The sequence below is a fragment of the Sorex fumeus genome, unplaced genomic scaffold, assembly GCF_029834395.1.
Source record: "Sorex fumeus unplaced genomic scaffold, SorFum_2.1 ptg000043l, whole genome shotgun sequence".
NCBI classification, from domain to species: Eukaryota; Metazoa; Chordata; class Mammalia; order Eulipotyphla; family Soricidae; genus Sorex; species Sorex fumeus.
Window position 1 is genome coordinate 23,065,177 of NW_026606100.1, and position 14,629 is coordinate 23,079,805.

Genomic DNA, 14,629 nt, shown 5'->3' on the forward strand with positions numbered 1-14,629 from the left:
CCAGATTCTCAGTGAATGAATGACACATTCTGTAGTGGAGATTACAATGATTTCTGAAGTATGGGTTGTGTTGACAGGAAAATGAAGAGCCTACCAGAGTTGTGTCGACAGGCAGTAGAACAGCACGCCTGCGGGTTTGAATTGGCAGCTGAATACCTGCATTGGGTTACTTGGACATTCACCAGTGGTGTAAAGAAAGTCTACTTGCAGTGGATATAGAGGAAGAATTCCAGATTCAGATTGAATTAATAGAACATTTTATAGTGGAGAATCCAATGATTTCTGCTGTCTGTTTTGTGTAGAAAGGAAAATGAAGAGCTGACCAGAGTTTAGTGCATAGCCAGTTTAACAGCACGCCTGTGAGTGTGAACAGGCCGCTGAGAACCAGAATTGGGTTACTTGAACTTTCACCAGTGGTGAAACCAAAGCCTGTGTGGAGTAGAGATTGAGATGAATTCCAGATTCAGCGAATGAATGGCACACTCTCTAGTGGAGGTTCCAAAGATTTCTGTAGTCTGGGTTGTGAGTACAGGAAAATGAAGTGTTTTCCAGGTTTGAGTGGATAGCCAGTAGAACAGCACGCCTGTGAGATTGAACAGGCTGCTGAAAACCAGCATTGTCTTTCTTGGATATTCACCAGCAGTGTAACGAACACCTGCATGGAGTGGAGATTCAGAAGAATTCCGGATACGCAGTGAATGAATGGAACATTCTGTACTGGAGATAATAATGGTTTCTGAAGGCTGGGTTGTGTGGACAGGAAAATGAAGGGCTGACTAGGGTTGAGTGGATAGCCAGTTGAACATCCCCCCTGCGATTGTGAACAGGTCGTAAAAATCCAGCATTGTGTTACTTGGACATTCACAAGTGGTGTAACGAAAATCTACCTGGAGTGGACATACAAATGAATTCCAGAGTCGCCGTGAATGTTTGGAACATTCTGTAGTGGAGATACCAATGATTTCTGAAGTCTCGCTTTTGTGGACAGGAAAATGATGAGCTGACCAGCGTTGAGTGTATAGCCAGGTGAACAGCATGCCTGCGAGTCTGAACAGGCCCCTGAGAGCCAGCAATGGGTTACTTGGACATTCACCAGTGGTGGAACGAAAACTCGCCTGTAGTTGGAATTCAGATGTTTTCCAAACTCGCAGTGAAAGAATGGAAAAATCTCTAAGGGAGATGCCAATGATTTCTGAATAGTTTAATAGTAAGCCTGCAAGTGTGAAAATCAGCATTCGGTTACGTGGACATTCACCAGTTGTGTAATGTAAGGCGGACTGCAGTTGAGTTTCAGATGAATTCCACATTCGCCGTGAATGAGTGGAACATTCTGTAGTGGAGATTCCAATGATTTCTGACGTCTGCGTTGTGTGGAGAGGAAAATGAAGAGCTGACCAGGGTTGCATGGATAGCCAGATGAACAGCACGCCTGTGAGTGTGAACAGGCCGCTGGAAACCAGCATTGGGCTACTTGGACATTCACCACTGGTGTAACGAAAGACTGCGTGGAGTGGAGATTGAGATGAATTCCAGATTCGCAGTGAATGAATAGCAGAGTCTGTCGAGGAGATTCCAATGATTTCTGACATCTGTGTTGTATCAACAGGAAAATGAAGAGCTGACCTGGTTTGAGTGGATAGCCAGAAGAACAGCACGCCTGCGAGTGTGAACAGGCCGAAGAACACAAGCACTGCATTACTTGGACATTTACCTGTGGTGTAAAGGAAGTCTGCCTTCAAGTGTATATTGAGATGAATATGAGATTCGCAGTGAACGGATGGCACATTCTCTAGCGGAGATTCCAATTTTTTCTGACATCTGGGTTTCGTGACCAGGAAAATGAAGGGCTGACCATGTTTGATTAGATAATCAATTGAACAGAACGCCAGCGAGAGTGACCAGGACGGTGAAAATCAGAATTGGATTACTGGAACATTAACCAGTGGTGTAACATTAAACTTCCTGGAGTGCAGATTCAGATGAATTCCAGATTCGCAGTGAATGAACGGAACATTGTGTAGTCGAGATTCCAATGATTTCTGAAATCTGGGTTGTGTGCGCAGGAATATGAAGAGCTGACCAGGGTTGAGTGGATATCCAGTTAAACAACACGCCTGAGAATGTGAACAGGCCTCTGAAAACCAGCATTGGTTTACTTGTACATTCACCAGTGGTGTAACGAAAGTCTGCCTTTATTTATTTGGAGATGGAGATGAATTTCAGATTCTCAGTGAATGAATGGCACATTCAGGGGTGGAGATTCCAAAGATTTTTGAAGTTGTGGTTGTGTGGACAGGAAAATGAAGAATTGACCAGGGTTGAGTGGATAGCCAGTAAAACAGCACGCCTACGAGGGTGAACAGGCCGCTGAAAGACAGCATTGGGTTACTTGGACATTCACCAGTGGTGGAACGAAAACTCGCCTGGAGTTGGAATTCAGATGTTTTCCAAAGTCGCAGTGAATGAATGGAAAAATCTCTAATGGAGATGCCAATGATTTCTGAATAGTTTAATAGTAAGCCTGCGAGTGTGAAAATCAGCATTCGGTTTCCTCGGACGTTCACCTGTGGTGTAACGAAAGCCTACCTGGATTTGCAGATTCAGATGAATTCCAGATTCGGAATGAATGAATGGAAAATTTTGTAGTGGAGATTCCAATGATTTCTGACGTCTGGGTTGTGTGGAGAGGAAAATGAAGAGCTGACCAGGGTTGTATGGACAGCCAGATTAACAGCACGCCTGCGAGTGTCAACAGGCCAATGAAAACCAGCCTTGAGTTTCGTGGACATTCACCAGTGGAGTAAAAAATGACGACCTCCTGTGGAGAATGAGATGAATTCCAGATTCTCAGTGAATGAATGACACATTCTGTAGTGGAGATTCCAATGATTTCTGAAGTATGGGTTGTGTTGACAGGAAAATGAAGAGCCTACCAGAGTTGTGTCGACAGGCAGTAGAACAGCACGCCTGCGGGTTTGAATAGGCAGCTGAATACCTGCATTGGGTTACTTGGACATTCACCAGTGGTGTAAAGAAAGTCTACTTGCAGTGGATATTGAGGAAGAATTCCAGATTCAGATTGAATTAATAGAACATTTTATAGTGGAGAATCCAATGATTTCTGCTGTCTGTTTTGTGTAGAAAGGAAAATGAAGAGCTGACCAGAGTTTAGTGCATAGCCAGTTTAACAGCACGCCTGTGAGTGTGAACAGGCCGCTGAAAACCAGAATTGGGTTACTTGAACTTTCACCAGTGGTGAAACCAAAGGCTGTGTGGAGTAGAGATTGAGATGAATTCCAGATTCAGCGAATGAATGGCACACTCTCTAGTGGAGGTTCCAAAGATTTCTGTAGTCTGGGTTGTGAGTACAGGAAAATGAAGTGTTTTCCAGGTTTGAGTGGATAGCCAGTAGAACAGCACGCCTGTGAGATTGAACAGGCTGCTGAAAACCAGCATTGTGTTTCTTGGATATTCACCAGCAGTGTAACGAACACCTGCATGGAGTGGAGATTCAGAAGAATTCCGGATACGCAGTGAATGAATGGAACATTCTGTACTGGAGATAATAATGGTTTCTGAAGGCTGGGTTGTGTGGACAGGAAAATGAAGGGCTGACTAGGGTTGAGTGGATAGCCAGTTGAACATCACCCCTGCGATTGTGAACAGGTCGCAAAAATCCAGCATTGTGTTACTTGGACATTCACAAGTGGTGTAACGAAAATCTGCCTGGAGTGGACATACAAATGAATTCCAGAGTCGCCGTGAATGTTTGGAACATTCTGTAGTGGAGATTCCAATGATTTCTGAAGTCTCGCTTTTGTGGTCAGGAAAATGAAGAGCTGACCAGCGTTGAGTGTATAGCCAGGTGAACAGCATGCCTGCGAGTCGGAACAGGCCGCTGAGAGCCAGCAATGGGTTACTTGGACATTCACCAGTGGTGGAACGAAAACTCGCCTGGAGTTGGAATTCAGATGTTTTCCAAACTCGCAGTGAAAGAATGGAAAAATCTCTAAGGGAGATGCCAATGATTTCTGAATAGTTTAATAGTAAGCCTGCGAGTGTGAAAATCAGCATTCGGTTACGTGGACATTCACCAGTTGTGTAATGTAAGGCGGACTGGAGTGGAGTTTCAGATGAATTCCACATTCGCCGTGAATGAGTGGAACATTCTGTAGTGGAGATTCCAATGATTTCTGACGTCTGGGTTGTGTGGAGAGGAAAATGAAGAGCTGACCAGGGTTGCATGGATAGCCAGATGAACAGCACGCCTGTGAGTGTGAACAGGCCGCTGGAAACCAGCATTGGGCTACTTGGACATTCACCAATGGTGTAACGAAAGACTGCGTGGAGTGGAGATTGAGATGAATTCCAGATTCGCAGTGAATGAATAGCAGAGTCTGTCGAGGAGATTCCAATGATTTCTGACATCTGTGTTGTGTCGACAGGAAAATGAAGAGCTGACCTGGTTTGAGTGGATAGCCAGAAGAACAGCACGCCTGCGAGTGTGAACAGGCCGCAGAACACAAGCACTGCATTACTTGGACATTTACCTGTGGTGTAAAGGAAGTCTGCCTTCAAGTGGATATTGAGATGAATATCAGATTCGCAGTGAACGAATGGCACATTCTCTAGCGGAGATTCCAATTTTTTCTGACATCTGGGTTTCGTGACCAGGAAAATGAAGGGCTGACCATGTTTGATTAGATAATCAATTGAACAGAACGCCAGCGAAAGTGACCAGGACGGTGAAAATCAGAATTGGATTACTGGAACATTAACCAGTGGTGTAACATTAAACTTCCTGGAGTGCAGATTCAGATGAATTCCAGATTCGCAGTGAATGAACGGAACATTCTGTATTCGAGATTACAATGATTTCTGAAGTCTGGGTTGTGTGCGCAGGAATATGAAGAGCTGACCAGGGTTGAATGGATATCCAGTTAAACAACACGCCTGAGAATGTGAACAGGCCTCTGAAAACCAGCATTGGTTTACTTGTACATTTACCAGTGGTGTAACGAAAGTCTGCCTTTATTTATTTGGAGATGAAGATGAATTTCAGATTCTCAGTGAATGAATGGCACATTCAGGGGTGGAGATTCCAATGATTTTTGAAGTCGGGGTTGTGTGGACAGGAAAATGAAGAATTGACCAGGGTCGAGTGGATAGCCAGTAGAACAGCATGCCTACGAGTGTGAACAGGCCGCTGAAAGACAGCATTGGGTTACTTGGACATTCACCAGTGGTGGAACGAAAACTCGCCTGGAGTTGGAATTCAGATGTTTTCCAAAATTGCAGTGAATGAATGGAAAAATCTCTAATGGAGATGCCAATGATTTCTGAATAGTTTAATAGTAAGCCTGCGAGTGTGAAAATCAGCATTCGGTTTCCTCGGACGTTCACCTGTGGTGTAACGAAAGCCTACCTGGATTTGCAGATTCAGATGAATTCCAGATTCGGAATGAATGAATGGAAAATTTTGTAGTGGAGATTCCAATGATTTCTGACGTCTGGGTTGTGTGGAGAGGAAAATGAAGAGCTGACCAGGGTTGAATGGACAGCCAGATTAACAGCACGCCTGCGAGTGTCAACAGGCCGATGAAAACCAGCCTTGAGTTTCGTGGACATTCACCAGTGGAGTAAAAAATGACGACCTCCTGTGGAGAACGAGATGAATTCCAGATTCTCAGTGAATGAATGACACATTCTGTAGTGGAGATTCCAATGATTTTTGACGTCTGGGTTGTGTGGAGAGGAAAATGAAGAGCTGACCAGGGTTGTATGGACAGCCAGATTAACAGCACGCCTGCGAGTGTCAACAGGCCGATGAAAACCAGCCTTGAGTTTCTTGGACATTCACCAGTGGAGTAAAAAATGACGACCTCCTGTGGAGATTGAGATGAATTCCAGATTCTCAGTGAATGAATGACACATTCTGTAGTGGAGATTCCAATGATTTCTGAAGTATGGGTTGTGTTGACAGGAAAATGAAGAGCCTACCAGAGTTGTGTCGACAGGCAGTAGAACAGCACGCCTGCGGGTTTGAATAGGCAGCTGAATACCTGCATTGGGTTACTTGGACATTCACCAGTGGTGTAAAGAAAGTCTACTTGCAGTGGATATTGAGGAAGAATTCCAGATTCAGATTGAATTAAAAGAACATTTTATAGTGGAGAATCCAATGATTTCTGCTGTCTGTTTTGTGTAGAAAGGAAAATGAAGAGCTGACCAGAGTTTAGTGCATAGCCAGTTTAACAGCAGGCCTGTGAGTGTGAACAGGCCGCTGAAAACCAGAACTTACTTGAACTTTCACCAGTGGTGAAACCAAAGCCTGTGTGGAGTAGAGATTGCGATGAGTTCCAGATTCAGCGAATGAATGGCACACTCTCTAGTGGAGATTCCAAAGATTTCTGTAGTCTGGGTTGTGAGTACAGGAAAATGAAGTGTTTTCCAGGTTTGAGTGGATAGCCAGTAGAACAGCACGCCTGTGAGATTGAACAGGCTGCTGAATACCAGCATTGTGTTTCTTGGATGTTCACCAGCAGTGTAACGAACACCTGCATGGAGTGGAGATTCAGAAGAATTCCGGATACGCAGTGAATGAATGGAACATTCTGTACTGGAGATAATAATGGTTTCTGAAGGCTGGGTTGTGTGGACAGGAAAATGAAGGGCTGACTAGGGTTGAGTGGATAGCCAGTTGAAAATCCCCCCTGCGATTGTGAACAGGTCGCAAAAATCCAGCATTGTGTTACTTGGACATTCACAAGTGGTGTAACGAAAATCTGCCTGGAGTGGACATACAAATGAATTCCAGAGTCGCCGTGGATGTTTGGAACATTCTGTAGTGGAGATTCCAATGATTTCTGAAGTCTCGCTTTTGTGGACAGGAAAATGAAGAGCTGACCAGCGTTGAGTGTATAGCCAGGTGAACAGCATGCCTGCGAGTCTGAACAGGCCGCTGAGAGCCAGCAATGGGTTACTTGGACATTCACCAGTGGTGGAACGAAAACTCGCCTGGAGTTGGAATTCAGATGTTTTCCAAACTCGCAGTGAAAGAGTGGAAAAATCTCTAAGGGAGATGCCAATGATTTCTGAATAGTTTAATAGTAAGCCTGCGAGTGTGAAAATCAGCATTCGGTTACGTGGACATTCACCAGTTGTGTAATGTAAGGCGGACTGGAGTGGAGTTTCAGATGAATTCCACATTCGCCGTGAATGAGTGGAACATTCTGTAGTGGAGATTCCAATGATTTCTGACGTCTGGGTTGTGTGGAGAGGAAAATGAAGAGCTGACCAGGGTTGCATGGATAGCCAGATGAACAGCACGCCTGTGAGTGTGAACAGGCCGCTGGAAACCAGCATTGGGCTACTTGGACATTCACCAATGGTGTAACGAAAGACTGCGTGGAGTGGAGATTGAGATGAATTCCAGTTTCGCAGTGAATGAATAGCAGAGTCTGTCGAGGAGATTCCAATGATTTCTGACATCTGTGTTGTATCGACAGGAAAATGAAGAGCTGACCTGGTTTGAGTGGATAGCCAGAAGAACAGCACGCCTGCGAGGGTGAACAGGTCGCAGAACACAAGCACTGCATTACTTGGACATTTACCTGTGGTGTAAAGGAAGTCTGCCTTCAAGTGGATATTGAGATGAATATCAGATTCGCAGTGAACGAATGGCACATTCTCTAGCGGAGATTCCAATTTTTTCTGACATCTGGGTTTCGTGACCAGGATAATGAAGGGCTGACCATGTTTGATTAGATAATCAATTGAACAGAACGCCAGCGAGAGTGACCAGGACGGTGAAAATCAGAATTGGATTACTGGGACATTAACCAGTGGTGTAACATTAAACTTCCTGGAGTGCAGATTCAGATGAATTCCAGATTCGCAGTGAATGAACGGAACATTCTGTAGTCGAGATTTCAATGATTTCTGAAGTCTGGGTTGTGTGCGCAGGAATATGAAGAGCTGACCAGTGTTGAGTGGATATCCAGTTAAACAACACGCCTGAGAATGTGAACAGGCCTCTGAAAACCAGCATTGGTTTACTTGTACATTTACCAGTGGTGTAACGAAAGTCTGCCTTTATTTATTTGGAGATGGAGATGAATTTCAGATTCTCAGTGAATGAATGGCACATTCAGGGGTGGAGATTCCAATGATTTTTGAAGTCGGGGTTGTGTGGACAGGAAAATGAAGAATTGAGCAGGGTTGAGTGGATAGCCAGTAGAACAGCATGCCTACGAGTGTGAACAGGCCGCTGAAAGACAGCATTGGGTTACTTGGACATTCACCAGTGGTGGAACGAAAACTCGCCTGGAGTTGGAATTCAGATGTTTTCCAAAGTCGCAGTGAATGAATGGAAAAATCTCTAATGGAGATGCCAATGATTTCTGAATAGTTTAATAGTAAGCCTGCGAGTGTGAAAATCAGCATTCGGTTTCCTCGGACGTTCACCTGTGGTGTAACGAAAGCCTACCTGGATTTGCAGATTCAGATGAATTCCAGATTCGGAATGAATGAATGGAAAATTTTGTAGTGGAGATTCCAATGATTTCTGACGTCTGGGTTGTGTGGAGAGGAAAATGAAGAGCTAACCAGGGTTGTATGGACAGCCAGATTAACAGCACGCCTGCGAGTGTCAACAGGCCGATGAAAACCAGCCTTGAGTTTCTTGGACATTCACCAGTGGAGTAAAAAATGACGACCTCCTGTGTAGAATGAGATGAATTCCAGATTCTCAGTGAATGAATGACACATTCCGTAGTGGAGATTCCAATGATTTCTGAAGTATGGGTTGTGTTGACAGGAAAATGAAGAGCCTACCAGAGTTGTGTCGACAGGCAGTAGAACAGCACGCCTGCGGGTTTGAATAGGCAGCTGAATACCTGCATTGGGTTACTTGGACATTCACCAGTGGTGTAAAGAAAGTCTACTTGCAGTGGATATTGAGGAAGAATTCCAGATTCAGATTGAATTAATAGAACATTTTATAGTGGAGAATCCAATGATTTCTGCTGTCTGTTTTGTGTAGAAAGGAAAATGAAGAGCTGACCAGAGTTTAGTGCATAGCCAGTTTAACAGCACGCCTGTGAGTGTGAACAGGCCGCTGAAAACCAGAATTGGGTTACTTGAACTTTCACCAGTGGTGAAACCAAAACCTGTGTGGAGTAGAGATTGAGATGAATTCCAGATTCAGCGAATGAATGGCACACTCTCTAGTGGAGGTTCCAAAGATTTCTGTAGTCTGGGTTGTGAGTACAGGAAAATGAAGTGTTTTCCAGGTTTGAGTGGATAGCCAGTAGAACAGCACGCCTGTGAGATTGAACAGGCTGCTGAAAACCAGCATTGTGTTTCTTGGATATTCACCAGCAGTGTAACGAACACCTGCATGGAGTGGAGATTCAGAAGAATTCCGGATATGCAGTGAATGAATGGAACATTCTGTACTGGAGATAATAATGGTTTCTGAAGGCTGGGTTGTGTGGACAGGAAAATGAAGGGCTGACTAGGGTTGAGTGGATAGCCAGTTGAACATCACCCCTGCGATTGTGAACAGGTCGCAAAAATCCAGCATTGTGTTACTTGGACATTCACAAGTGGTGTAACGAAAATCTGCCTGGAGTGGACATACAAATGAATTCCAGAGTCGCCGTGAATGTTTGGAACATTCTGTAGTGGAGATTCCAATGATTTCTGAAGTCTCGCTTTTGTGGTCAGGAAAATGAAAAGCTGACCAGCGTTGAGTGTATAGCCAGGTGAACAGCATGCCTGCGAGTCTGAACAGGCCGCTGAGAGCCAGCAATGGGTTACTTGGACATTCACCAGTGGTGGAACGAAAACTCGCCTGGAGTTGGAATTCAGATGTTTTCCAAACTCGCAGTGAAAGAATGGAAAAATCTCTAAGGGAGATGCCAATGATTTCTGAATAGTTTAATAGTAAGCCTGCAAGTGTGAAAATCAGCATTCGGTTACGTGGACATTCACCAGTTGTGTAATGTAAGGCGGACTGCAGTTGAGTTTCAGATGAATTCCACATTCGCCGTGAATGAGTGGAACATTCTGTAGTGGAGATTCCAATGATTTCTGACGTCTGCGTTGTGTGGAGAGGAAAATGAAGAGCTGACCAGGGTTGCATGGATAGCCAGATGAACAGCACGCCTGTGAGTGTGAACAGGCCGCTGGAAACCAGCATTGGGCTACTTGGACATTCACCACTGGTGTAACGAAAGACTGCGTGGAGTGGAGATTGAGATGAATTCCAGATTCGCAGTGAATGAATAGCAGAGTCTGTCGAGGAGATTCCAATGATTTCTGACATCTGTGTTGTATCAACAGGAAAATGAAGAGCTGACCTGGTTTGAGTGGATAGCCAGAAGAACAGCACGCCTGCGAGTGTGAACAGGCCGAAGAACACAAGCACTGCATTACTTGGACATTTACCTGTGGTGTAAAGGAAGTCTGCCTTCAAGTGTATATTGAGATGAATATGAGATTCGCAGTGAACGGATGGCACATTCTCTAGCGGAGATTCCAATTTTTTCTGACATCTGGGTTTCGTGACCAGGAAAATGAAGGGCTGACCATGTTTGATTAGATAATCAATTGAACAGAACGCCAGCGAGAGTGACCAGGACGGTGAAAATCAGAATTGGATTACTGGAACATTAACCAGTGGTGTAACATTAAACTTCCTGGAGTGCAGATTCAGATGAATTCCAGATTCGCAGTGAATGAACGGAACATTGTGTAGTCGAGATTCCAATGATTTCTGAAATCTGGGTTGTGTGCGCAGGAATATGAAGAGCTGACCAGGGTTGAGTGGATATCCAGTTAAACAACACGCCTGAGAATGTGAACAGGCCTCTGAAAACCAGCATTGGTTTACTTGTACATTCACCAGTGGTGTAACGAAAGTCTGCCTTTATTTATTTGGAGATGGAGATGAATTTCAGATTCTCAGTGAATGAATGGCACATTCAGGGGTGGAGATTCCAAAGATTTTTGAAGTTGTGGTTGTGTGGACAGGAAAATGAAGAATTGACCAGGGTTGAGTGGATAGCCAGTAAAACAGCACGCCTACGAGGGTGAACAGGCCGCTGAAAGACAGCATTGGGTTACTTGGACATTCACCAGTGGTGGAACGAAAACTCGCCTGGAGTTGGAATTCAGATGTTTTCCAAAGTCGCAGTGAATGAATGGAAAAATCTCTAATGGAGATGCCAATGATTTCTGAATAGTTTAATAGTAAGCCTGCGAGTGTGAAAATCAGCATTCGGTTTCCTCGGACGTTCACCTGTGGTGTAACGAAAGCCTACCTGGATTTGCAGATTCAGATGAATTCCAGATTCGGAATGAATGAATGGAAAATTTTGTAGTGGAGATTCCAATGATTTCTGACGTCTGGGTTGTGTGGAGAGGAAAATGAAGAGCTGACCAGGGTTGTATGGACAGCCAGATTAACAGCACGCCTGCGAGTGTCAACAGGCCAATGAAAACCAGCCTTGAGTTTCGTGGACATTCACCAGTGGAGTAAAAAATGACGACCTCCTGTGGAGAATGAGATGAATTCCAGATTCTCAGTGAATGAATGACACATTCTGTAGTGGAGATTCCAATGATTTCTGAAGTATGGGTTGTGTTGACAGGAAAATGAAGAGCCTACCAGAGTTGTGTCGACAGGCAGTAGAACAGCACGCCTGCGGGTTTGAATAGGCAGCTGAATACCTGCATTGGGTTACTTGGACATTCACCAGTGGTGTAAAGAAAGTCTACTTGCAGTGGATATTGAGGAAGAATTCCAGATTCAGATTGAATTAATAGAACATTTTATAGTGGAGAATCCAATGATTTCTGCTGTCTGTTTTGTGTAGAAAGGAAAATGAAGAGCTGACCAGAGTTTAGTGCATAGCCAGTTTAACAGCACGCCTGTGAGTGTGAACAGGCCGCTGAAAACCAGAATTGGGTTACTTGAACTTTCACCAGTGGTGAAACCAAAGGCTGTGTGGAGTAGAGATTGAGATGAATTCCAGATTCAGCGAATGAATGGCACACTCTCTAGTGGAGGTTCCAAAGATTTCTGTAGTCTGGGTTGTGAGTACAGGAAAATGAAGTGTTTTCCAGGTTTGAGTGGATAGCCAGTAGAACAGCACGCCTGTGAGATTGAACAGGCTGCTGAAAACCAGCATTGTGTTTCTTGGATATTCACCAGCAGTGTAACGAACACCTGCATGGAGTGGAGATTCAGAAGAATTCCGGATACGCAGTGAATGAATGGAACATTCTGTACTGGAGATAATAATGGTTTCTGAAGGCTGGGTTGTGTGGACAGGAAAATGAAGGGCTGACTAGGGTTGAGTGGATAGCCAGTTGAACATCACCCCTGCGATTGTGAACAGGTCGCAAAAATCCAGCATTGTGTTACTTGGACATTCACAAGTGGTGTAACGAAAATCTGCCTGGAGTGGACATACAAATGAATTCCAGAGTCGCCGTGAATGTTTGGAACATTCTGTAGTGGAGATTCCAATGATTTCTGAAGTCTCGCTTTTGTGGTCAGGAAAATGAAGAGCTGACCAGCGTTGAGTGTATAGCCAGGTGAACAGCATGCCTGCGAGTCGGAACAGGCCGCTGAGAGCCAGCAATGGGTTACTTGGACATTCACCAGTGGTGGAACGAAAACTCGCCTGGAGTTGGAATTCAGATGTTTTCCAAACTCGCAGTGAAAGAATGGAAAAATCTCTAAGGGAGATGCCAATGATTTCTGAATAGTTTAATAGTAAGCCTGCGAGTGTGAAAATCAGCATTCGGTTACGTGGACATTCACCAGTTGTGTAATGTAAGGCGGACTGGAGTGGAGTTTCAGATGAATTCCACATTCGCCGTGAATGAGTGGAACATTCTGTAGTGGAGATTCCAATGATTTCTGACGTCTGGGTTGTGTGGAGAGGAAAATGAAGAGCTGACCAGGGTTGCATGGATAGCCAGATGAACAGCACGCCTGTGAGTGTGAACAGGCCGCTGGAAACCAGCATTGGGCTACTTGGACATTCACCAATGGTGTAACGAAAGACTGCGTGGAGTGGAGATTGAGATGAATTCCAGATTCGCAGTGAATGAATAGCAGAGTCTGTCGAGGAGATTCCAATGATTTCTGACATCTGTGTTGTGTCGACAGGAAAATGAAGAGCTGACCTGGTTTGAGTGGATAGCCAGAAGAACAGCACGCCTGCGAGTGTGAACAGGCCGCAGAACACAAGCACTGCATTACTTGGACATTTACCTGTGGTGTAAAGGAAGTCTGCCTTCAAGTGGATATTGAGATGAATATCAGATTCGCAGTGAACGAATGGCACATTCTCTAGCGGAGATTCCAATTTTTTCTGACATCTGGGTTTCGTGACCAGGAAAATGAAGGGCTGACCATGTTTGATTAGATAATCAATTGAACAGAACGCCAGCGAAAGTGACCAGGACGGTGAAAATCAGAATTGGATTACTGGAACATTAACCAGTGGTGTAACATTAAACTTCCTGGAGTGCAGATTCAGATGAATTCCAGATTCGCAGTGAATGAACGGAACATTCTGTATTCGAGATTACAATGATTTCTGAAGTCTGGGTTGTGTGCGCAGGAATATGAAGAGCTGACCAGGGTTGAATGGATATCCAGTTAAACAACACGCCTGAGAATGTGAACAGGCCTCTGAAAACCAGCATTGGTTTACTTGTACATTTACCAGTGGTGTAACGAAAGTCTGCCTTTATTTATTTGGAGATGAAGATGAATTTCAGATTCTCAGTGAATGAATGGCACATTCAGGGGTGGAGATTCCAATGATTTTTGAAGTCGGGGTTGTGTGGACAGGAAAATGAAGAATTGACCAGGGTCGAGTGGATAGCCAGTAGAACAGCATGCCTACGAGTGTGAACAGGCCGCTGAAAGACAGCATTGGGTTACTTGGACATTCACCAGTGGTGGAACGAAAACTCGCCTGGAGTTGGAATTCAGATGTTTTCCAAAATTGCAGTGAATGAATGGAAAAATCTCTAATGGAGATGCCAATGATTTCTGAATAGTTTAATAGTAAGCCTGCGAGTGTGAAAATCAGCATTCGGTTTCCTCGGACGTTCACCTGTGGTGTAACGAAAGCCTACCTGGATTTGCAGATTCAGATGAATTCCAGATTCGGAATGAATGAATGGAAAATTTTGTAGTGGAGATTCCAATGATTTCTGACGTCTGGGTTGTGTGGAGAGGAAAATGAAGAGCTGACCAGGGTTGAATGGACAGCCAGATTAACAGCACGCCTGCGAGTGTCAACAGGCCGATGAAAACCAGCCTTGAGTTTCGTGGACATTCACCAGTGGAGTAAAAAATGACGACCTCCTGTGGAGAACGAGATGAATTCCAGATTCTCAGTGAATGAATGACACATTCTGTAGTGGAGATTCCAATGATTTTTGACGTCTGGGTTGTGTGGAGAGGAAAATGAAGAGCTGACCAGGGTTGTATGGACAGCCAGATTAACAGCACGCCTGCGAGTGTCAACAGGCCGATGAAAACCAGCCTTGAGTTTCTTGGACATTCACCAGTGGAGTAAAAAATGACGACCTCCTG